This window comes from Symphalangus syndactylus, chromosome 24 (assembly GCF_028878055.3).
Source record: "Symphalangus syndactylus isolate Jambi chromosome 24, NHGRI_mSymSyn1-v2.1_pri, whole genome shotgun sequence".
Taxonomy (NCBI): domain Eukaryota; kingdom Metazoa; phylum Chordata; class Mammalia; order Primates; family Hylobatidae; genus Symphalangus; species Symphalangus syndactylus.
The window spans coordinates 6,358,028-6,383,800 of record NC_072446.2 but is presented as its reverse complement, the minus strand read 5'-3'; positions in this window follow the sequence as shown (position 1 = coordinate 6,383,800).

Sequence of the window (25,773 nt, the reverse complement as noted above, 5' to 3'; positions counted from 1 at the left end):
CAGCTAACAGAGTTAAACCATACTTTTGATTGAGCAGTTTTGAAACACTCTGTCTGTAGAAAATGCAACTGGACATTCGTAGCGCTAAGTGGGTAATAGTGGAAAAAAGAATATGTTCAAATATAAACTACACAGAAGCATTGTATGAAACTACTTTCTGTTCTGTGCATTCAACTAACAGAGTTGAACCTTACTTTTGATTGAGCCTTTCTGAAACACTCTTTCTGTAGAAACTGCAATTGGACATTCTGAGCGCTAAGAGGCCTCTATTGGGAAAAATAATATCTTCAAATAAAAACTACACAGAAGCATTGTGTGAAACTTATTTCTGATATGTTCATTAAGCTAACAGAGTTAAACCATACTTTTGATTGCGCAGTTCTGAACACTCTTTCTGTAGAAAATGCAAGTGGACATTCGGAGCGCTAAGAGGGTAATAGTGGAAAAAGGAATATATTCAAATATAAACTACACAGTAGCATTCTGTGAAAATTCTTTCTGTTCTGTGCATTCAACTAACATAGTTGAACCTTACTATTGATTGAGCCGTTCTGAAACACTCTTTCTGTAGAAACTGCAATTGGACATGCTAAGCGCTAAGAGGCCTACATTGGGAAAAAGAATATCTTCAAATAAAAACTACACAGATGCATTCTGTGAAACTTATTTCTGATCTGTAAATTCAGTTAACAGAGATAAAACATATTTTTGATTGAGCAGTTATGAAACACTCTTTTTGTAGAAAATGCAAGTGGAGATTCGGAGCGCTAAGAGGGTAATAGTGGAAAAAGGAATGTCTTCAAATATAAACAACACAGAATCCTTCGGTGAAACATCTTTCTGATCTGTGCATTCAGCTAAAAGAGTTAAACCATACTTTTGATTGAGCAGATCTGAACACTCTTTCTGTAGAAAATGCAACTGGACATTTGGAGCGCTAAGAGCGTAGTAGTGGAAAAAGGAATATATTCAAATATAAACTACACAGAAGCATTCTGTGAAACTTCTTTCTGATCTGAGCATTCAGCTAACAGAGTTAAACCATACTTTTGATCGAGCAGTTTTGAAACACTCTGTCTGTAGAAAATGCAACTGGACATTCGTAGCGCTAAGTGGGTAATAGTGGAAAAAAGAATATGTTCAAATATAAACTACACAGAAGCATTGTATGAAACTTCTTTCTGTTCTGTGCATTCAACTAACAGAGTTGAACCTTACTTTTGATTGAGCCGTTCTGAAACACTCTTTCTGTAGAAACTGCAATTGGACATTCTGAGCGCTAAGAGGCCTATATTGGGAAAAAGAATGTCTACAAATAAAAACTACACAGAAGAATTGTGTGAAACTTCTTTCTGTTCTGTTTGTTCAACTAAAAGAGTTGAACCTTAGTTTTGATTGAGCCGTTCTGAAACACTCTTTCTGTAGAAAATGCAAGTGGAGATTCGGAGCGCTAAGAGGGTAATAGTGGAAAAAGGAATGTCTCCAAATATAAACTACACAGAATCATTCTGTGAAACTTCTCTCTGATCTGTGCATTCAGCTAATAGAGTTAAAACATACTTTTGATTGAGCAGATCTGAACACTCTTTCGGTAGAAAATGCAACTGGACATTTGGAGCGCTAAGAGAGTAGTAGTGGAAAAAGGAATATATTCAAATATAAACTACACAGAAGCATTCTGTGAAACTTCTTTCTGATCTGAGCATTCAGCTAACAGAGTTAAACCATACTTTTGATTGAGCAGTTTTGAAACACTCTGTCTGTAGAAAATGCAACTGGACATTCGTAGCGCTAAGTGGGTAATAGTGGAAAAAAGAATATGTTCAAATATAAACTACTCAGAAGCATTGTATGAAACTTCTTTCTGTTCTGTGCATTCAACTAACAGAGTTGAACCTTACTTTTGATTGAGCCTTTCTGAAACACTCTTTCTGTAGAAACTGCAATTGGACATTCTGAGCGCTAAGAGGCCTCTATTGGGAAAAATAATATCTTCAAATAAAAATTACACAGAAGCATTTTGTGAAACTTATTTCTGATATGTTCATTAAGCTAACAGAGTTAAACCATACTTTTGATTGCGCAGTTCTGAACACTCTTTCTGTAGAAAATGCAAGTGGACATTCGGAGCGCTAAGAGGGTAATAGTGGAAAAAGGAATATATTCAAATATAAACTACACAGTAGCATTCTGTGAAAATTCTTTCTGTTCTGTGCATTCAACTAACAGAGTTGAACCTTACTATTGATTGAGCCGTTCTGAAACACTCTTTCTGTAGAAACTGCAATTGGACATGCTAAGCGCTAAGAGGCCTACATTGGGAAAAAGAATATCTTCAAATAAAAACTACACAGATGCATTCTGTGAAACTTATTTCTGATCTGTAAATTCAGTTAACAGAGATAAAACATATTTTTGATTGAGCAGTTATGAAACACTCTTTTTGTAGAAAATGCAAGTGGAGATTCGGAGCGCTAAGAGGGTAATAGTGGAAAAAGGAATGTCTTCAAATATAAACTACACAGAATAATTCGGTGAAACTTCTTTCTGATCTGTGCATTCAGCTAACAGAGTTAAACCATACTTTTGATTGAGCAGATCTGAACACTCTTTCTGTAGAAAATGCAACTGGACATTTGGATCGCTAAGAGCGTAGTAGTGGAAAAAGGAATATATTCAAATATAAACTACACAGAAGCATTCTGTGAAACTTCTTTCTGATCTGAGCATTCAGCTAACAGAGTTAAACCATACTTTTGATCGAGCAGTTTTGAAACACTCTGTCTGTAGAAAATGCAACTGGACATTCGTAGCGCTAAGAGGGTAATAGTGGAAAAAAGAATATGTTCAAATATAAACTACACAGAAGCATTGTATGAAACTTCTTTCTGTTCTGTGCATTCAACTAACAGAGTTGAACCTTACTTTTGTTTGAGCCGTTCTGAAACACTCCTTCTGTAGAAACTGCAATTGGACATTCTGAGCGCTAAGAGGCCTATATTGGGAAAAAGAATGTCTACAAATAAAAACTACACAGAAGAATTGTGTGAAACTTCTTTCTGTTCTGTTTGTTCAACTAAAAGATTTGAACCTTAGTTTTGATTGAGCCGTTCTGAAACACACTTTGTGTAGAAAATGCAAGTGGAGATTCGGAGCGCTAAGAGGGTAATAGTGGAAAAAGGAATGTCTCCAAATATAAACTACACAGAATCATTCTGTGAAACTTCTTTCTGATCTGTGCATTCAGCTAACAGAGTTAAACCATACTTTTGATTGAGCAGATCTGAACACTCTTTCTGTAGAAAATGCAACTGGACATTTGGAGCGCTAAGAGAGTAGTAGTGGAAAAAGGAATATATTAAAATATAAACTACACAGAAGCATTCTGTGAAACTTCTTTCTGATCTGAGCATTCAGCTAACAGAGTTAAACCATACTTTTGATTGAGCAGTTTTGAAACACTCTGTCTGTAGAAAATGCAACTGGACATTCATAGCGCTAAGTGGGTAATAGTGGAAAAAAGAATATGTTCAAATATAAACTACACAGAAGCATTGTATGAAACTACTTTCTGTTCTGTGCATTCAACTAGCAGAGTTGAACCTTACTTTTGATTGAGCCTTTCTGAAACACTCTTTCTGTAGAAACTGCAATTGGACATTCTGAGCGCTAAGAGGCCTCTATTGGGAAAATAATATCTTCAAATAAAAACTACACAGAAGCATTGTGTGAAACTTATTTCTGATATGTTCATTAAGCTAACAGAGTTAAACCATACTTTTGATTGCGCAGTTCTGAACACTCTTTCTGTAGAAACTGCAATTGGACATTCTGAGTGCTAAGAGGCCTATATTGGGAAAAAGAATGTCTAAAAATAAAAACTACACAGAAGAATTGTGTGAAACTTATTTCTGATATGTTCATTAAGCTAACAGAGTTAAACCATACTTTTGATTGCGCAGTTCTGAACACTCTTTCTGTAGAAAATGCAAGTGGACATTCGGAGCGCTAAGAGGGTAATAGTGGAAAAAGGAATATATTCAAATATAAACTAGACAGTAGCATTCTGTGAAAATTCTTTCTGTTCTGTGCATTCAACTAACAGAGTTGAACCTTACTATTGATTGAGCCGTTCTGAAACACTCTTTCTGTAGAAACTGCAATTGGACATGCTAAGCGCTAAGAGGCCTACATTGGGAAAAAGAATATCTTCAAATAAAAACTACACAGATGCATTCTGTGAAACTTATTTCTGATCTGTAAATTCAGTTAACAGAGATAAAACATATTTTTGATTGAGCAGTTATGAAACACTCTTTTTGTAGAAAATGCAAGTGGAGATTCGGAGCGCTAAGAGGGTAATAGTGGAAAAAGGAATGTCTTCAAATATAAACTACACAGAATCCTTCGGTGAAACATCTTTCTGATCTGTGCATTCAGCTAACAGAGTTAAACCATACTTTTGATTGAGCAGATCTGAACACTCTTTCTGTAGAAAATGCAACTGGACATTTGGAGCGCTAAGAGCGTAGTAGTGGAAAAAGGAATATATTCAAATATAAACTACACAGAAGCATTCTGTGAAACTTCTTTCTGATCTGAGCATTCAGCTAACAGAGTTAAACCATACTTTTGATCGAGCAGTTTTGAAACACTCTGTCTGTAGAAAATGCAACTGGACATTCGTAGCGCTAAGTGGGTAATAGTGGAAAAAAGAATATGTTCAAATATAAACTACACAGAAGCATTGTATGAAACTTCTTTCTGTTCTGTGCATTCAACTAACAGAGTTGAACCTTACTTTTGATTGAGCCGTTCTGAAACACTCTTTCTGTAGAAACTGCAATTGGACATTCTGAGCGCTAAGAGGCCTATATTGGGAAAAAGAATGTCTACAAATAAAAACTACACAGAAGAATTGTGTGAAACTTCTTTCTGTTCTGTTTGTTCAACTAAAAGAGTTGAACCTTAGTTTTGATTGAGCCGTTCTGAAACACTCTTTCTGTAGAAAATGCAAGTGGAGATTCGGAGCGCTAAGAGGGTAATAGTGGAAAAAGGAATGTCTCCAAATATAAACTACACAGAATCATTCTGTGAAACTTCTCTCTGATCTGTGCATTCAGCTAATAGAGTTAAAACATACTTTTGATTGAGCAGATCTGAACACTCTTTCGGTAGAAAATGCAACTGGACATTTGGAGCGCTAAGAGAGTAGTAGTGGAAAAAGGAATATATTCAAATATAAACTACACAGAAGCATTCTGTGAAACTTCTTTCTGATCTGAGCATTCAGCTAACAGAGTTAAACCATACTTTTGATTGAGCAGTTTTGAAACACTCTGTCTGTAGAAAATGCAACTGGACATTCGTAGCGCTAAGTGGGTAATAGTGGAAAAAAGAATATGTTCAAATATAAACTACTCAGAAGCATTGTATGAAACTTCTTTCTGTTCTGTGCATTCAACTAACAGAGTTGAACCTTACTTTTGATTGAGCCTTTCTGAAACACTCTTTCTGTAGAAACTGCAATTGGACATTCTGAGCGCTAAGAGGCCTCTATTGGGAAAAATAATATCTTCAAATAAAAATTACACAGAAGCATTTTGTGAAACTTATTTCTGATATGTTCATTAAGCTAACAGAGTTAAACCATACTTTTGATTGCGCAGTTCTGAACACTCTTTCTGTAGAAAATGCAAGTGGACATTCGGAACGCTAAGAGGGTAATAGTGGAAAAAGGAATATATTCAAATATAAACTACACAGTAGCATTCTGTGAAAATTCTTTCTGTTCTGTGCATTCAACTAACAGAGTTGAACCTTACTATTGATTGAGCCGTTCTGAAACACTCTTTCTGTAGAAACTGCAATTGGACATGCTAAGCGCTAAGAGGCCTACATTGGGAAAAAGAATATCTTCAAATAAAAACTACACAGATGCATTCTGTGAAACTTATTTCTGATCTGTAAATTCAGTTAACAGAGATAAAACATATTTTTGATTGAGCAGTTATGAAACACTCTTTTTGTAGAAAATGCAAGTGGAGATTCGGAGCGCTAAGAGGGTAATAGTGGAAAAAGGAATGTCTTCAAATATAAACTACACAGAATAATTCGGTGAAACTTCTTTCTGATCTGTGCATTCAGCTAACAGAGTTAAACCATACTTTTGATTGAGCAGATCTGAACACTCTTTCTGTAGAAAATGCAACTGGACATTTGGATCGCTAAGAGCGTAGTAGTGGAAAAAGGAATATATTCAAATATAAACTACACAGAAGCATTCTGTGAAACTTCTTTCTGATCTGAGCATTCAGCTAACAGAGTTAAACCATACTTTTGATCGAGCAGTTTTGAAACACTCTGTCTGTAGAAAATGCAACTGGACATTCGTAGCGCTAAGAGGGTAATAGTGGAAAAAAGAATATGTTCAAATATAAACTACACAGAAGCATTGTATGAAACTTCTTTCTGTTCTGTGCATTCAACTAACAGAGTTGAACCTTACTTTTGATTGAGCCGTTCTGAAACACTCTTTCTGTAGAAACTGCAATTGGACATTCTGAGCGCTAAGAGGCCTATATTGGGAAAAAGAATGTCTACAAATAAAAACTACACAGAAGAATTGTGTGAAACTTCTTTCTGTTCTGTTTGTTCAACTAAAAGAGTTGAACCTTAGTTTTGATTGAGCCGTTCTGAAACACACTTTCTGTAGAAAATGCAAGTGGAGATTCGGAGCGCTAAGAGGGTAATAGTGGAAAAAGGAATGTCTCCAAATATAAACTACACAGAATCATTCTGTGAAACTTCTTTCTGATCTGTGCATTCAGCTAACAGAGTTAAACCATACTTTTGATTGAGCAGATCTGAACACTCTTTCTGTAGAAAATGCAACTGGACATTTGGAGCGCTAAGAGAGTAGTAGTGGAAAAAGGAATATATTCAAATATAAACTACACAGAAGCATTCTGTGAAACTTCTTTCTGATCTGAGCATTCAGCTAACAGAGTTAAACCATACTTTTGATTGAGCAGTTTTGAAACACTCTGTCTGTAGAAAATGCAACTGGACATTCGTAGCGCTAAGTGGGTAATAGTGGAAAAAAGAATATGTTCAAATATAAACTACACAGAAGCATTGTATGAAACTTCTTTCTGTTCTGTGCATTCAACTAACAGAGTTGAACCTTACTTTTGATTGAGCCTTTCTGAAACACTCTTTCTGTAGAAACTGCAATTGGACATTCTGAGCGCTAAGAGGCCTCTATTGGGAAAAATAATATCTTCAAATAAAAATTACACAGAAGCATTTTGTGAAACTTATTTCTGATATGTTCATTAAGCTAACAGAGTTAAACCATACTTTTGATTGCGCAGTTCTGAACACTCTTTCTGTAGAAAATGCAAGTGGACATTCGGAGCGCTAAGAGGGTAATAGTGGAAAAAGGAATATATTCAAATATAAACTACACAGTAGCATTCTGTGAAAATTCTTTCTGTTCTGTGCATTCAACTAACAGAGTTGAACCTAACTTTTGATTGAGCCGTTCTGAAACACTCTTTCTATAGAAACTGCAATTGGACATGCTAAGCGCTAAGAGGCCTACATTGGGAAAAAGAATATCTTCAAGTAAAAACTACACAGATGCATTCTGTGAAACTTATTTCTGATCTGTAAATTCAGTTAACAGAGATAAAACATATTTTTGATTGAGCAGTTATGAAACACTCTTTTTGTAGAAAATGCAAGTGGAGATTCGGAGCGCTAAGCGGGTAATAGTGGAAAAAGGAATGTCTTCAAATATAAACTACACAGAATCATTCGGTGAAACTTCTTTCTGATCTGTGCATTCAGCTAACAGAGTTAAAGCATACTTTTGATTGAGCAGATCTGAACACTCTTTCTGTAGAAAATGCAACTGGACATTTGGAGCGCTAAGAGCGTAGTAGTGGAAAAAGGAATATATTCAAATATAAACTACACAGAAGCATTCTGTGAAACTTCTTTCTGATCTGAGCATTCAGCTAACAGAGTTAAACCATACTTTTGATTGAGCAGTTTTGAAACACTCTGTCTGTAGAAAATGCAACTGGACATTCGTAGCGCTAAGTGGGTAATAGTGGAAAAAAGAATATGTTCAAATATAAACTACACAGAAGCATTGTATGAAAATTCTTTCTGTTCTGTGCATTCAACTAACAGAGTTGAACCTTACTTTTGATTGAGCCGTTCTGAAACACTCTTTCTGTAGAAACTGCAATTGGACATTCTGAGCGCTAAGAGGCCTATATTGGGAAAAAGAATGTCTACAAATAAAAACTACACAGAAGAATTGTGTGAAACTTCTTTCTGTTCTGTTTGTTCAACTAAAAGAGTTGAACCTTAGTTTTGATTGAGCCGTTCTGAAACACTCTTTCTGTAGAAAATGCAATGGAGATTCGGAGCGCTAAGAGGGTAATAGTGGAAAAAGGAATATATTCAAATATAAACTACACAGTAGCATTCTGTGAAAATTCTTTCTCTTCTGTGCATTCAACTAACAGTGTTGAACCTTACTTTTGATTGAGCCGTTCTGAAACACTCTTTCTGTAGAAACTGCAATTGGACATGCTAAGCGCTAAGAAGCCTACATTGGGAAAAAGAATATCTTCAAATAAAAACTACACAGATGCATTCTGTGAAACTTATTTCTGATCTGTAAATTCAGTTAACAGAGATAAAACATATTTTTGATTGAGCAGTTATGAAACACTCTTTTTGTAGAAAATGCAAGTGGAGATTCGGAGCGCTAAGAGGGTAATATTGGAAAAAGGAATGTCTTTAAATATAAACTACACAGAATCATTCGGTGAAACTTCTTTCTGATCTGTGCATTCAGCTAACAGAGTTAAACCATACTTTTGATTGAGCAGATCTGAACACTCTTTCTGTAGAAAATGCAACTGGACATTTGGAGCGCTAAGAGCGTAGTAGTGGAAAAAGGAATATATTCAAATATAAACTACACAGAAGCATTCTGTGAAACTTCTTTCTGATCTGAGCATTCAGCTAACAGAGTTAAACCATACTTTTGATTGAGCAGTTTTGAAACACTCTGTCTGTAGAAAATGCAACTGGACATTCGTAGCGCTAAGTGGGTAATAGTGGAAAAAAGAATATGTTCAAATATAAACTACACAGAAGCATTGTATGAAACTTCTTTCTGTTCTGTGCATTCAACTAACAGAGTTGAACCTTACATTTGATTGAGCCGTTCCGAAACACTCTTTCTGTAGAAACTGCAATTGGACATTCTGAGCGCTAAGAGGCCTATGTTGGGTAAAGAATGTCTACAAATAAAAACTACACAGAAGAATTGTGTGAAACTTCTTTCTGTTCTGTTTGTTCAACTAAAAGAGTTGAACCTTAGTTTTGATTGAGCCGTTCTGAAACACTCTTTCTGTAGAAAATGCAAGTGGAGAATCGGAGCGCTAAGAGGGTAATAGTGGAAAAAGGAATGTCTCCAAATATAAACTACACAGAATCATTCTGTGAAACTTCTTTCTGATCTGTGCATTCAGCTAACAGAGTTAAACCATACTTTTGATTGAGCAGATCTGAACACTATCTCTGTAGAAAATGCAACTGGACATTTGGAGCGCTAAGAGAGTAGTAGTGGAAAAAGGAATATATTCAAATATAAACTACACAGAATCATTCTGTGAAACTTCTTTCTGATCTGAGCATTCAGCTAACAGAGTTAAACCATACTTTTGATTGAGCAGTTTTGAAACACTCTGTCTGTAGAAAATGCAACTGGACATTCGTAGTGCTAAGTGGGTAATAGTGGAAAAAAGAATATGTTCAAATATAAACTACACAGAAGCATTGTATGAAACTTCTTTCTGTTCTGTGCATTCAACTAACAGAGTTGAACCTTACTTTTGATTGAGCCTTTCTGAAACACTCTTTCTGTAGAAACTGCAATTGGACATTCTGAGCGCTAAGAGGCCTATATTGGGAAAAATAATAACTTCAAATAAAAACTACACAGAAGCATTGTGTGAAACTTATTTCTGATATGTTCATTAAGCTAACAGAGTTAAACCATACTTTTGATTGCGCAGTTCTGAACACTCTTTCTGTAGAAAATGCAAGTGGACATTCGGAGCGCTAAGAGGGTAATATTGGAAAAAGGAATATATTCAAATATAAACTACACAGTAGCATTCTGTGAAAATTCTTTCTGTTCTGTGCATTCAACTAACAGAGTTGAACCTTACTTTTGATTGAGCCGTTCTGAAACACTCTTTCTGTAGAAACTGCAATTGGACATGCTAAGCGCTAAGAGGCCTACATTGGGAAAAAGAATATCTACAAATAAAAAGTACACAGATGCATTCTGTGAAACTTATTTCTGATCTGTAAATTCAGTTAACAGAGATAAAACATATTTTTGATTGAGCAGTTATGAAACACTCTTTTTGTAGAAAATGCAAGTGGAGATTCGGAGCGCTAAGAGGGTAATAGTGGAAAAAGGAATGTCTTCAAATATAAACTACACAGAATCATTCGGTGAAACTTCTTTCTGATCTGTGCATTCAGCTAACAGAGTTAAAGCATACTTTTGATTGAGCAGATCTGAACACTCTTTCTGTAGAAAATGCAACTGGACATTTGGAGCGCTAAGAGCGTAGTAGTGGAAAAAGGAATATATTCAAATATAAACTACACAGAAGCATTCTGTGAAACTTCTTTCTGATCTGAGCATTCAGCTAACAGAGTTAAACCATACTTTTGATTGAGCAGTTTTGAAACACTCTGTCTGTAGAAAATGCACCTGGACATTCGTAGCGCTAAGTGGGTAATAGTGGAAAAAAGAATATGTTCAAATATAAACTACACAGAAGCATTGTATGAAACTTCTTTCTGTTCTGTGCATTCAACTAACAGAGTTGAACCTTACTTTTGATTGAGCCGTTCTGAAACACTCTTTCTGTAGAAACTGCAATTGGACATTCTGAGCGCTAAGAGGCCTATATTGGGAAAAAGAATGTCTACAAATAAAAACTACACAGAAGAATTGTGTGAAACTTCTTTCTGTTCTGTTTGTTCAACTAAAAGAGTTGAACCTTAGTTTTGATTGAGCCGTTCTGAAACACTCTTTCTGTAGAAAATGCAATGGAGATTCGGAGCACTAAGAGGGTAATAGTGGAAAAAGGAATATATTCAAATATAAACTACACAGTAGCATTCTGTGAAAATTCTTTCTCTTCTGTGCATTCAACTAACAGTGTTGAACCTTACTTTTGATTGAGCCGTTCTGAAACACTCTTTCTGTAGAAACTGCAATTGGACATGCTAAGCGCTAAGAGGCCTACATTGGGAAAAAGAATATCTTCAAATAAAAACTACACAGATGCATTCTGTGAAACTTATTTCTGATCTGTAAATTCAGTTAACAGAGATAAAACATATTTTTGATTGAGCAGTTATGAAACACTCTTTTTGTAGAAAATGCAAGTGGAGATTCGGAGCGCTAAGAGGGTAATATTGGAAAAAGGAATGTCTTCAAATATAAACTACACAGAATCATTCGGTGAAACTTCTTTCTGATCTGTGCATTCAGCTAACAGAGTTAAACCATACTTTTGATTGAGCAGATCTGAACACTCTTTCTGTAGAAAATGCAACTGGACATTTTGAGCGCTAAGAGCGTAGTAGTGGAAAAAGGAATATATTCAAATATAAACTACACAGAAGCATTCTGTGAAACTTCTTTCTGATCTGAGCATTCAGCTAACAGAGTTAAACCATACTTTTGATTGAGCAGTTTTGAAACACTCTGTCTGTAGAAAATGCAACTGGACATTCGTAGCGCTAAGTGGGTAATAGTGGAAAAAAGAATATGTTCAAATATAAACTACACAGAAGCATTGTATGAAACTTCTTTCTGTTCTGTGCATTCAACTAACAGAGTTGAACCTTACTTTTGATTGAGCCTTTCTGAAACACTCTTTCTGTAGAAACTGCAATTGGACATTCTGAGCGCTAAGAGGCCTATATTGGGAAAAATAATAACTTCAAATAAAAACTACACAGAAGCATTGTGTGAAACTTATTTCTGATATGTTCATTAAGCTAACAGAGTTAAACCATACTTTTGATTGCGCAGTTCTGAACACTCTTTCTGTAGAAAATGCAAGTGGACATTCGGAGCGCTAAGAGGGTAATAGTGGAAAAAGGAATATATTCAAATATAAACTACACAGTAGCATTCTGTGAAAATTCTTTCTGTTCTGTGCATTCAACTAACAGAGTTGAACCTTACTTTTGATTGAGCCGTTCTGAAACACTCTTTCTGTAGAAACTGCAATTGGACATGCTAAGCGCTAAGAGGCCTACATTGGGAAAAAGAATATCTTCAAATAAAAAGTACACAGATGCATTCTGTGAAACTTATTTCTGATCTGTAAATTCAGTTAACAGAGATAAAACATATTTTTGATTGAGCAGTTATGAAACACTCTTTTTGTAGAAAATGCAAGTGGAGATTCGGAGCGCTAGGAGGGTAATAGTGGAAAAAGGAATGTCTTCAAATATAAACTACACAGAATCATTCGGTGAAACTTCTTTCTGATCTGTGCATTCAGCTAACAGAGTTAAACCATACTTTTGATTGAGTAGATCTGAACACTCTTTCTGTAGAAAATGCAACTGGACATTTGGAGCGCTAAGAGCGTAGTAGTGGAAAAAGGAATATATTCAAATATAAACTACACAGAAGCATTCTGTGAAACTTCTTTCTGATCTGAGCATTCAGCTAACAGAGTTAAACCATACTTTTGATTGAGCAGTTTTGAAACACTCTGTCTGTAGAAAATGCAACTGGACATTCGTAGCGCTAAGTGGGTAATAGTGGAAAAAAGAATATGTTCAAATATAAACTACACAGAAGCATTGTATGAAACTTCTTTCTGTTCTGTGCATTCAACTAACAGAGTTGAACCTTACTTTTGATTGAGCCGTTCTGAAACACTCTTTCTGTAGAAACTGCAATTGGACATTCTGAGCGCTAAGAGGCCTATATTGGGAAAAAGAATGTCTACAAATAAAAACTACACAGAAGAATTGTGTGAAACTTCTTTCTGTTCTGTTTGTTCAACTAAAAGAGTTGAACCTTAGTTTTGATTGAGCCGTTCTGAAACACTCTTTCTGTAGAAAATGCAAGTGGAGATTCGGAGCGCTAAGCGGGTAATAGTGGAAAAAGGAATGCCTCCAAATATAAACTACACAGAATCATTCTGTGAAACTTCTTTCTGATCTGTGCATTCAGCTAACAGAGTTAAACCATACTTTTGATTGAGCAGATCTGAACACTCTTTCTGTAGAAAATGCAACTGGACATTTGGAGCGCTAACAGAGTAGTAGTGGAAAAAGGAATATATTCAAATATAAACTACACAGAAGCATTCTGTGAAACTTCTTTCTGATCTGAGCATTCAGCTAACAGAGTTAAACCATACTTTTGATTGAGCAGTTTTGAAACACTCTGTCTGTAGAAAATGCAACTGGACATTCGTAGCGCTAAGTGGGTAATAGTGGAAAAAAGAATATGTTCAAATATAAACTACACAGAAGCATTGTATGAAACTTCTTTCTGTTCTGTGCATTCAACTAACAGAGTTGAACCTTACTTTTGATTGAGCCTTTATGAAACACTCTTTCTGTAGAAACTGCAATTGGACATTCTGAGCGCTAAGAGGCCTATATTGGGAAAAAGAATATCTTCAAATAAAAACTACACAGAAGCATTGTGTGAAACTTATTTCTGATATGTTCATTAAGCTAACAGAGTTAAACCAAACTTTTGATTGCGCAGTTCTGAACACTCTTTCTGTAGAAAATGCAAGTGGACATTCGGAGCGCTAAGAGGGTAATAGTGGAAAAAGGAATATATTCAAATATAAACTACACAGTAGCATTCTGTGAAAATTCTTTCTGTTCTGTGCATTCAACTAACAGAGTTGAACCTTACTTTTGATTGAGCCGTTCTGAAACACTCTTTCTGTAGAAACTGCAATTGGACATGCTAAGCGCTAAGAGGCCTACATTGGGAAAAAAAATATCTTCAAATAAAAACTACACAGATGCATTCTGTGAAACTTATTTCTGATCTGTAAAGTCAGTTAACAGAGATAAAACATATTTTTGATTGAGCAGTTATGAAACACTCTTTTTGTAGAAAATGCAAGTGGAGATTCGGAGCGCTAAGAGGGTAATAGTGGAAAAAGGAATGTCTTCAAATATAAACTACACAGAATCATTCGGTGAAACTTCTTTCTGATCTGTGCATTCAGCTAACAGAGTTAAACCATACTTTTGATTGAGCAGATCTGAACACTCTTTCTGTTGAAAATGCAACTGGACATTTCGAGCGCTAAGAGCGTAGTAGTGGAAAAAGGAATATATTCAAATATAAACTACACAGAAGCATTCTGTGAAACTTCTTTCTGATCTGAGCATTCAGCTAACAGAGTTAAACCATACTTTTGATTGAGCAGTTTTGAAACACTCTGTCTGTAGAAAATGCAACTGGACATTCGTAGCGCTAAGTGGGTAATAGTGGAAAAAAGAATATGTTCAAATATAAACTACACAGAAGCATTGTATGAAACTTCTTTGTGTTCTGTGCATTCAACTAACAGAGTTGAACCTTACTTTTGATTGAGCCGTTCTGAAACACTCTTTCTGTAGAAACTGCAATTGGACATTCTGAGCGCTAAGAGGCCTATATTGGGAAAAAGAATGTCTACAAATAAAAACTACACAGAAGAATTGTGTGAAACTTCTTTCTGTTCTGTTTGTTCAACTAAAAGAGTTGAACCTTAGTTTTGATTGAGCCGTTCTGAAACACTCTTTCTGTAGAAAATGTAAGTGGTGATTCGGAGCGCTAAGAGGGTAATAGTGGAAAAAGGAATGTCTCCAAATATAAACTACACAGAATCATTCTGTGAAACTTCTTTCTGATCTGTGCATTCAGCTAACAGAGTTAAACCATACTTTTGATTGAGCAGATCTGAACTCTCTTTCTGTAGAAAATGCAACTATACATTTGGAGCACTAAGAGAGTAGTAGTGGAAAAAGGAATATATTCAAATATAAACTACACAGAAGCATTCTGTGAAACTTCTTTCTGATCTGAGCATTCAGCTAACAGATTTAAACCATACATTTGATTGAGCAGTTTTGAAACACTCTGTCTGTAGAAAATGCAACTGGACATTCGTAGCGCTAAGTGGGTAATAGTGGAAAAAAGAATATGTTCAAATATAAACTACACAGAAGCATTGTATGAAACTTCTTTCTGTTCTGTGCATTCAACTAACAGAGTTGAACCTTACTTTTGATTGAGCCTTTCTGAAACACTCTTTCTGTAGAAACTGCAATTGGACATTCTGAGCGCTAAGAGGCCTCTATTGGGAAAAATAATATCTTCAAATAAAAACTACACAGAAGCATTGTGTGAAACTTATTTCTGATATGTTCATTAAGCTAACAGAGTTAAACCATACTTTTGATTGCGCAGTTCTGAACACTCTTTCTGTAGAAAATGCAAGTGGACATTCGGAGCGCTAAGAGGGTAATAGTGGAAAAAGGAATATATTCAAATATAAACTACACAGTAGCATTCTGTGAAAATTCTTTCTGTTCTGTGCATTCAACTAACAGAGTTGAACCTTACTTTTGATTGAGCCTTTCTGAAACACTCTTTCTGTAGAAACTGCAATTGGACATGCTAAGCGCTAAGAGGCCTACATTGGGAAAAAGAATATCTTCAAATAAAAACTACACAGATGCATTCTGTGAAACTTATTTCTGATCTGTAAATTCAGTTAACAGAGATAAAACTTATTTTTGATTGAGCAGTTATGAAACACTCTTTTTGTAGAAAATGCAAGTGGAGATTCGGAGCGCTAAGAGGGTAATAGTGGAAAAAGGTATGTCTTAAATATAAACTACACAGAATCATTCGGTGAAACTTCTTTCTGATCTGTGCATTCAGCTAACAGAGTTAAACCATACTTTTGATTGAGCAGATCTGAACACTCTTTCTGTAGAAAATGCAACTGGACATTTGGAGCGCTAAGAGCGTAGTAGTGGAAAAAGGAATATATTCAAATATAAACTACACAGAAGCATTCTGTGAAACTTCTTTCTGATCTGAGCATTCAGCTAACAGAGTTAAACCATACTTTTGATTGAGCAGTTTTGAAACACTCTGTCTGTAGAAAATGCAACTGGACATTCGTAGCGCTAAGTGGGTAATAGTGGAAAAAAGAATATGTTCAAATATAAACTACACAGAAGCATTGTATGAAACTTCTTTCTGTTCTGTGCATTCAACTAACAGAGTTGAACCTTACTTTTGATTGAGCCGTTCTGAAACACTCTTTCTGTAGAAACTGCAATTGGACATTCTGAGCGCTAAGAGGCCTATATTGGGAAAAAGAATGTCTACAAATAAAAACTACACAGAAGAATTGTGTGAAACTTCTTTCTGTTCTGTTTGTTCAACTAAAAGAGTTGAACCTTAGTTTTGATTGAGCCGTTCTGAAGCACACTTTCTGTAGAAAATGCAAGTGGAGATTCGGAGCGCTAAGAGGGTAATAGTGGAAAAAGGAATGTCTCCAAATATAAACTACACAAAAGGGTCAATCTACTAATTTATCTTCTAATAACTTTCCATCCAGGAGCATTCGTCCCTCTCATTAGACAGTTGTTCTATGCTTCTTTTTTTCACATTCTAATTGCCTCACCTGAACCAAAAAAAGAATGTGGATCTAGGATCAATACCTTTTGAAAAGTCATTTATTTCATTATATTATTTTTTCATATATCTGCATTATTGCATAGAATACCTGATTGGTCTTATGCTAAGTTTTTCATGTAACATTACCTCTGCAAGATGTTAATAAATATCCTTCCAAAAATGTTTGAAAAATCTTGGGTAAAACATATTACGTAAGTTCCTGTTTTATAATTTTCCAAGAGTTTTACTATCCTTGGCCAATGACAAAATTCAAAGCAGAGATACAGTACACAACTTTTGTAAAACTTACCTATTTTTCTTATAAGACTGTGGCTTTGTTTTGTTTTGTTTTGAACTTCTTTTCTGTGATGTGACATGAGACTGTGTGTTGAGTTAGTGGTGGGGACATACATTAACAGAGGTTTAGGAACTGCTTTGCTAAAGCAAGTTTGAGGAGAAAATGGGGAGACTAATACAAGATTTTCCTTTAAGCAGTGGGAGTTGAAGGGGTAGGTGGTTTTTGGAGAAAGAAGAGACCCATTCATGGCACAGGCTTCTTTATGTTTCTGCTCTGTGTGATACTTAATGAGGATACAGACATTCACTTCCTCTATTTCCCACCCCTGGCCGGGGGTAACCCAAAGGTACCTGATAAAGACACAGCCTTATAGCTGTATCAAGTATCCCTGAGTGTGTTAGGACTGGAGAGGCCTAAGGAATAAAAAACATACATGCATTAAATGGAACAAATACAGAGAAGAAGAAAACTCAGACATGGTACATTAATTGTGTACCTTTCCTTACAACCCAGCACATCACAGGGTACATGACCTGCTTCCTTTATGTTCACTGCATGAACAGGGAAGGGGGTTGGGGTACACGTGGGAGATAATTGTGTTTACTATGTACCTGGTATTAATACATCTATAGAGACAATTGGAATGACTATACTGGAGAAACAGCAAGAGAAGAACTGAAAAGGCTAAAACAAATACTTGGTTCTCTAAAAAATACTCCAAAGGATTTCTCATGTCTGACAAATTACATTTTAGTCTAATAGTAATAAGTGACCAAAACTAAGGTGATTTGATAAATATCATAAGGTATTTTATTGTGAAATTGATATCTATACGTATTGCTTATAAAGCTCAGTAATCTGTTCTTGAATTGAGAAATTACTGAGACAACATCAAAAGCTGTCATTTTTGTTTCTATGTTGTCGTTGTTATTGTTTGTGAGGTCAGAGCTTCTAAACTTTATGACTGTTTGAAAGGGGCCTATATAGACCTTGCCTGAATATTAAGTCATGTGAAATGATAAAAAGCTTTCTGATTTATTGGGTTAGACAAAGAAAAAATTGAGAAATTGAGCATCATTAAAATTAAAGACTTTTGTTATTAAAACTGTGCTTAGAATGAAAACAAAAGCCACAGGTTGGGAGAAAATTTTTTCAAAACATATTCAAAACATTTTCAAAACATATCAGATAAATTACTGGTATTTAAAGTATACAGAGAACTCGAAAATAAGAAAGAAAACAACTCATTTAAAAAATAGTCCAAAGGTCTAAATACAGCTGTCAAATGGGGATTTTGAAGTTACTAGTCATGTATCATTAGGGAACTGCAAGTCACAGCAACCGTGAGATATTATTACATGACTATTAAAATGACCAATATCCAAAAGTCTGATGATACCAAAAGCTGGCAAATGTGAAGAGAAACAGGAACTTTTATTCATTGCTTGTGAGAATGCAGAATAGTACAGCTACTTTGGCAGTCAGTTTGGCAGTTTCTTATAAAACTAAACATACTCCTACCACACAACCCAGCAATTACATTCCCGGTATTTACTTAAAGGATTTGAAAACTTACATGCACACAAAAGCCTTCTTCCCATGAATGTTACAGGAGCCTTATTCATGATCACTAAAATCGAAATGTCCTTCAGGAAGTGAATGGAAAAATAAACTGTGGTATATCCAGGCAATGGAATAGTATTCTGTCAAGCTACAGAAGACACACAGGAACCTTTAAATGCATATTGCCAAGTGAAAGAAGCCAGTCTGAAAAGTCTACATACCGTATGATTCAACTACATGACCTTCTGGAGAAAGCAAAACTATGGAGACAGTAAAGAGATCAGTGACTATTAGGGATTTGGAGGAGATTTGTGCAGTCTAAACATGTCATGTGCCAACAATGACGTAAAGATATGTGAGATAAAGTATGACGAATTCTATTGACAAACACACGCAATGGCTTCCATTTAACTGAGAAGAAACCATATACCTAGCACAAGTCTTTTTCTGTGCATTAACTTTTTGTAATACAACTATATGAAGTTATAGCCTATTTTATATATGAATAAAAGCATTTCCAAAGGTTAAGAAAGGGCACAGTGAGAGTGAGAAGCACAGTCTGGGTAGGCAGGTCAATCTAGTTTTCTATCTGTGCTTTAAACTGCTATAACCATCAACTCAATCTACTAATTTATCTTCTACATAAATTAGTAGAGGAAACGATGAATGGATGGAGCAAGGAAGAATTTTAGGAGAGTGAATCCATTATTCTGTATGACACTGTAATGAGGATTATTTGTCATTACACATTTGACAAAACCTACAGAATTCATAAGACAAGGAGTAAACTCTAATACAAACTACATACTTTAGTCAATAGTAATGTACCAATATTGACTCATCAACTATAACAAATGTACCACACTATTGCAAGATGTTAAAAATCGGGGAAATTGGGGTAGAGGCTGAGGATGACGTGTGAATGCTTATTCACTTCTTTCTACAAACCTAAAATTGCTTTTAAAGAGTCAATAAAAATTAAAACAAGGCAGGGTTTTCATGCAATGGAAAAAAACACACAACTTTAGTAAGTGACTCATAATTATGCTTATGCCACTTTGCTAGATTACACTTCATTAATAAATATAGTTTCATTCTTTATGTTATAAAGCAGAATAAAGTCAGATATCTAGAGAAATTGATTTTAATGATTAGAGTAAAAGCATTTTCACCTCCAACGTCAGAATGAGTTCTTCAGAATCAGTCCATTTTATAGTTAAATCAATCATTGATTTTAAAAAAATATTGAGAAAAACTTTAACTTCACTTTTTCCATCAAACTCAATGTCATGACAGCATTGTCATTTCAATCTAGGATTAAAACCTATTTCTGGACCCAGTGGACTTACTGTGATAGATTCTGAAAATGTCAGACGTTAAAGTCCAGTCTTTGATCTGCTGTCCTCTGCAGTTATCAAAAGGTCAGTTTATCCTGCTTCTTTTCTCTCTTTTTCATATATCTTGCACTTCAGCTTAATATTAGTATTAAGCTAAATTTCTTATTTTATTTTGATTGATAAAGGAAAACAGATTGTTTCAATACAGTTACTGAGAATAAGCAGCAAAACGTACTTATAAAGTACACAAGAGAGCTATAAGATAAAAAATTTGTTCAAAAAAAGATTTGGAAATTTTTATTGCATGAATGTTCAAATGGAAAGGAAAACTTTCTGGATTCTTTTTCCACCACACAGGAGTAGCAGCACTAAAGTAGTGAATAATGTCCGTTCAATTGGTAGTTCTCATGTATTTCTGATATCAGAAATGGACTGTTAGTAACTAGTTTTAAAAGCAGAGCATTTTTGTGCATGGCATTCCCCTGAATTCCAAAGCCCAAACTTAACTTAGGCTAATTTCTCTCTGCTGGGAGCCCCATTAATTTCTCATAGATAACATTTCATATATATGCGGCATTCTGATGATGTAAAGGAATTCACACCTTATGGGCCTACAAGCCAAATTTAATCAATGGCTTGCTTCATATGGCTGAGAGCTAAAAATTGTTTTGGCATTTTGGAAGTGTTTAAAGAAGGAGAAGGAAGGGGAGAAGAAGAATGAGTAGATGAAGGAGAGACAGAGACTACATATGGCCAGCAAAGCCTATAATATTTACTGTCTAGTTCTTTACACAAAGAACTTTTCCAATCTTGAACAAAACACACACATTTTCGTTATGCCAAAAAAGGACTACAATAAGTCTTCACTTAACATCATTGACAGGTGCTTGAAAACTGGTCATAGGTATATATATTTATGGTCACGTGATGTTTTGATACACGCATACGGAGGGATAAATTGGGGATGGTTAATTGGTACAAAAATACAGTCAGCGAAACCCATTTTACCATAGGTTGACATCAAAAGAGTTCAGCTTCTATGGCTTTTGGTAACTAAAACGTCAACAAACTTGTAAATAAAGATCAAAACACTTCTAATATTAAATGCTGAAATAAATTTCAGCTATTCATACGTTTAAGATTAATAAAAGCTAGTAAAATCATTATTTACCTACTTATTTCAGTTTAGGGTTGCAGTTGACCGCAGCCTATCCTGTCAGCTCAGGACGCAATGTGGGAACCAGCCCTGGACAGGGTGCCGTCGCATTGCAGGTGCACTCACACATACCCACAGTTACTCAGACTGGGACCACATAGACACGTCAATCAACCTCACATGCACAGCCTTGGGAAGTGAGAGGAAACTGGAGCATCCAGAGAATATCAATGCAGACATGGGGAGAATACATAAGCTCTACACAGACAGTGAACCCCAATTGGAATCAATTTGTTTTTTCTCATCAACATCATAATGAAATGACATTGAATGAAACGTCGTTATTCAAAGACCTGTTGTACTCAGTTCTAAACATTTCAGAATTAAGAGATCTACACACATCCTCTTCTATATAATGGAGTGGGTCTCTTAAAATTTCCTGGCAACATACTCTTAGCCTGCCTAGGAAACACTTTAGAATACAACTGCATTATAATAAATTTTCATATTCTATTCATATCTTCATATTTCTCCCTCTACTTATTAAGGTATAGTCTTGTATATGTAATCCTTCAGTTCCTGAACAAGGTGAACATATGATCTCATGATGTGTGTTTTAATTTCTTAACTTTGTTGAGATTTGGGAATGTGAGGATGATGGAAAGGAAAGAAAGGAATTCAGCAGCTATAAAAGAAATCTGACCTTTAATTTTTTTATTGAATTTGTTTCTTGTTTTATTTTTCCTTCCTTTGCACAAATGAGAACTTCTAGTTTTACAAAGGGTACCATCAACTTTAGGACAAAAATTTGTATTTGTGGCATAACACAAGTTGGAGACACAATGATTTAGAGATTGCATATCAATTTTATCAAATAAATGTGATAAAGTAGATGATATGCACACACACACACATTTGTAGTGACAAAACCATTGACACAGATACCCAGATGGCACTTAATGTACTTTCAGCCTTAAATTCTTTCTCAAGGACAAGCCATTTGTTTGCAAATGATTTAGCATTCAAAAATGATTAAACACGGGAAAAAATGCATTGCACATAAAGTTCAGATTACAAGTGAATTAAAGTCACACTAATATAACTATAATTTATAATGAATTCAAATGGCTTTCAGAAGGGTCATCTGTGGAAGGTGAAGAGCAATCTGAATTTATTTTTCTGGTAACTGGTCACAGCAATGTTTTCTAGACTAGTGAGTGAGTGCTCATACAGCACCATGTGTGTTCAACAACACATAAAGTTGGATGACAAAATCTACTTTAGTGAGAAGGTAGCTATTTCCAGGGGCACCAATAGTAATGTCAGTTTTGAGTCTTGGGTTTGCTTTTGTTTGTTTACAAGGCGATGAAATGTTTAAGGAAAAAATAAATTCTACCAATCCATGTTGAGTGAACATTTCAATCCTTGTAAAGACCAAAGTCAGCTGCCACCATGCCATGCAAACCTTATAGTACATGACATGTTAAATCGGTAACCTCGAAAGGGACTTCTGAGAAGCTATGAGTAAAAGGCACATACAAAATGCCTCTGAGATGAATTCACAAATGAAATGGAAAAGGATAACTGTGTACATCCAAGAAGAATAGTAATTAACAGAAAACAAGAACACTTCTAAATTGAAAGAATCCCTAAAGTAAAAGAAGACCAAAGAAAAAGAAATAAAGATGAGAAGTGAAATGAGGCGGAAATGGTGAGCGACAAGGAGATACACTGAGAAAAAAAGTAGCTAAAGTTAGTGTGTTATTATTTCAGCAAAATTAAGTATATCAATACTGAGAAATATGACTTGAAATAGATTCAGTACCTCAAGCAGAAACATAAACAAATAACATCTGGGTTTTTCTTTTGATAACCAGTATTTTAAATACAAAAATCTAAAAATTTTGTCTTTGTGTAAGAGTTACACATTTATCATACCAATCAATAACAAAAAGGCGCTATAAATACTGTATGGAAATAAATGTCCTAACAGATGTTAACCAGACATCAGTCTTCACCGGTAAGGATTAGATTTGAAGGTGTTTGCAGATAATTAAAACTTGTTTTTATAACATAACTTAGCAGCTAAGTAGTATAATGAAAATGGGATATTCAAATTATAAGATATAAAATATTAAAGATAGAAGAACATGTTTATTTTTTCAATATAAATATTGTTACAGCTCAGAGAAACAGTATGAAATCTCAGGGCTCATGAAAGGCCACATTCTAGAGATAGTGATTGACAGGTATGGTAATTCCCCTACAGCGTGGTGCCTGTTGTCATGGAGTAGCATGTCTCCTACAGGGTACTACCAGCAGGTTCATGTAGGAAGAGCCAATAGTCCATGTGAGAAACCCCGGAAGGCTAAAGATAGAAGGAAATATTTGTGCCACGTTGAAGAGCAAGTTCACCAGGTGAATTGGCATGTGGCTAGGGTACAACTTCCCATACATATATAAATAATGAAACACACAAAAAATTATCAGAAAAGTATTTTATTATTATTAGAGTCACGATTAGCACTCTCCTCATCAGGAGAGTTTTAGGTTTTTTTCTAGCCCTACTCTATACTTTTTAAACACAGTCTCCAAGTTTCAAAATAAAAGTTTCTTATTTTTAATTCAAATCTCAATTAAAATAAAACAAAAACCGAAAATGTAGAAGTTCCTTATTTTGACCATCTATATATCATACACAACAAAAAGACTGATAAAATTCCACTAAACACAACAGCTAGATCCGTATTCCCGTTACTGCTTAAGCCCATTCCAATAAGGATTTTATACCAAATCTGCCCTTGCCAAGGCTACCTGGGGCCTTCATTTTATTATTTGCAATGGACAATTTTAACTTCACATCCATGTTGGCTTCCTTACATCCTAGATGCACATACAGCCAGATTTTTTCCATCAGATGTGATTTGATCCTCCAAATTCGGAATGCCTTGATGACCTCCTCTTTATCTAAAGATCACTTTAAAAAGCCTGAAGTATTTGGCTCTTCCCTAAATCTTTGGCCAGATGTAATGTCATCCTCCCATTGGCTTTCTTTGTCCAAACTACATTAGCCTTATCTCAGATCTTCAAACAAGTTATATTTCCTGCCTAAGATCTTTCTATGAGTGAGTGAAAGGTGTGACGAAGATAGTTCCTCTTTGCCCCCAAAGGTTTCATTGATCACGCTGATAATGAATTTACTGTTATTTTAATCTCTTACTGTTATACTCAGGCTTAAATTCTCTACCCTACACACTTCAGTTGACATAATTTTAATTTCCACTGTGATGCTTCTCTCTCTTCTGTCAACACTCTCTCCTCACAGGGTTTCATCCAGATCAGGAGTCAGTAACATTTTTGACAAAGAGCCAGATAGTAAATATTGCAGGCTTTGTGTTGCCAAGAGGCAAATTTATGGAACTTTCCCTGCTGAAAAATTTCCCTGTATTTTACATTTTAGACTTATAAATGCCACACGTACTTATAACTCATGAGCCATACAAAAATAGGTGGCAGACCAGATCTGGCTCATGGGCTATAATAGTTTTCCAACCCCTCACCTAGATTCATGACTTTAGGCATGCTCTATAGGCTACGATGATCTAACTCACATCTCTAGCCAAGTCAACTTGTCAGTGCCTACTTGATGTCTCCACTTGGATTCTAACTAGCGTCTTAATTTAAGATTAAAAAATGTAAAATCAATCACACATACGCACCTACCCACACCTCTGTCACTTGCAAACTGCCTCATGTCATCAAGACTTTGCCATATCACTAAAAGTGACCATAATCCCCCATGTCCCTACATCCAAATACCTTGATATAATTCTTGCTCAGTAAATTCAATCATCTTCAAATCAACTTCCAATCTCAACTGATTTTCTCCAACTTTATTGCTACACTCATAATCCCAACTACCATCATCCTTCAACTGGACAGGTGCAATAGTCAGCTAAATGAACCCCCTTCCTTCACTAGTGTACCCTTCCACAATAGTACACCCTCCTAAGAGCTAACCTCATCGTATCACACATCCATCATACACTTTTCAATGTAGTTAATTTATATTCACATTTTGATATAAGATCTAGATTTGGTCCCTGAGAACACTCATGTAATCTCTCTCCATGCTCTTCCTTCATGGACATTCCAGCCAAACCGGCCTTCTTTTCTTTGTAAGAAACTATCAAGCTCTCTTTTTAAATTACAGAATCTTTATATCTGCCCTTCTTTCTGCTCAGAGCACCCCAGATCTTCAAAGTACCTTCCTCTTTGTCTTCACTCAACTCTCAAATGAAATATTACCTCCTCAGAGAGAAAAATGCTCTGAAATACCTACAGCCAGATCAGTGCCTTCCTCCTTGACAGTTTTACTCAGCCATGTTATCACATGTAATCTTCTTCGTAGTAGTGTACTTTATAGCCCTTCACACCATTGCTTTGTTGAGGTATTTGTATGTCTTCCTCCTCTTTCCCTCCTCACTACAGTATAGCCAATTGTGTCTTTGCCTTCTTCACTGCTATATCCCCTAGTGCCTGGTAGGCTTTCTATAAACAGCCATTTATTGACTTATTGACTACATGTATATGCTAATCCTTTTTACTAATTGTTGTTACACTATAA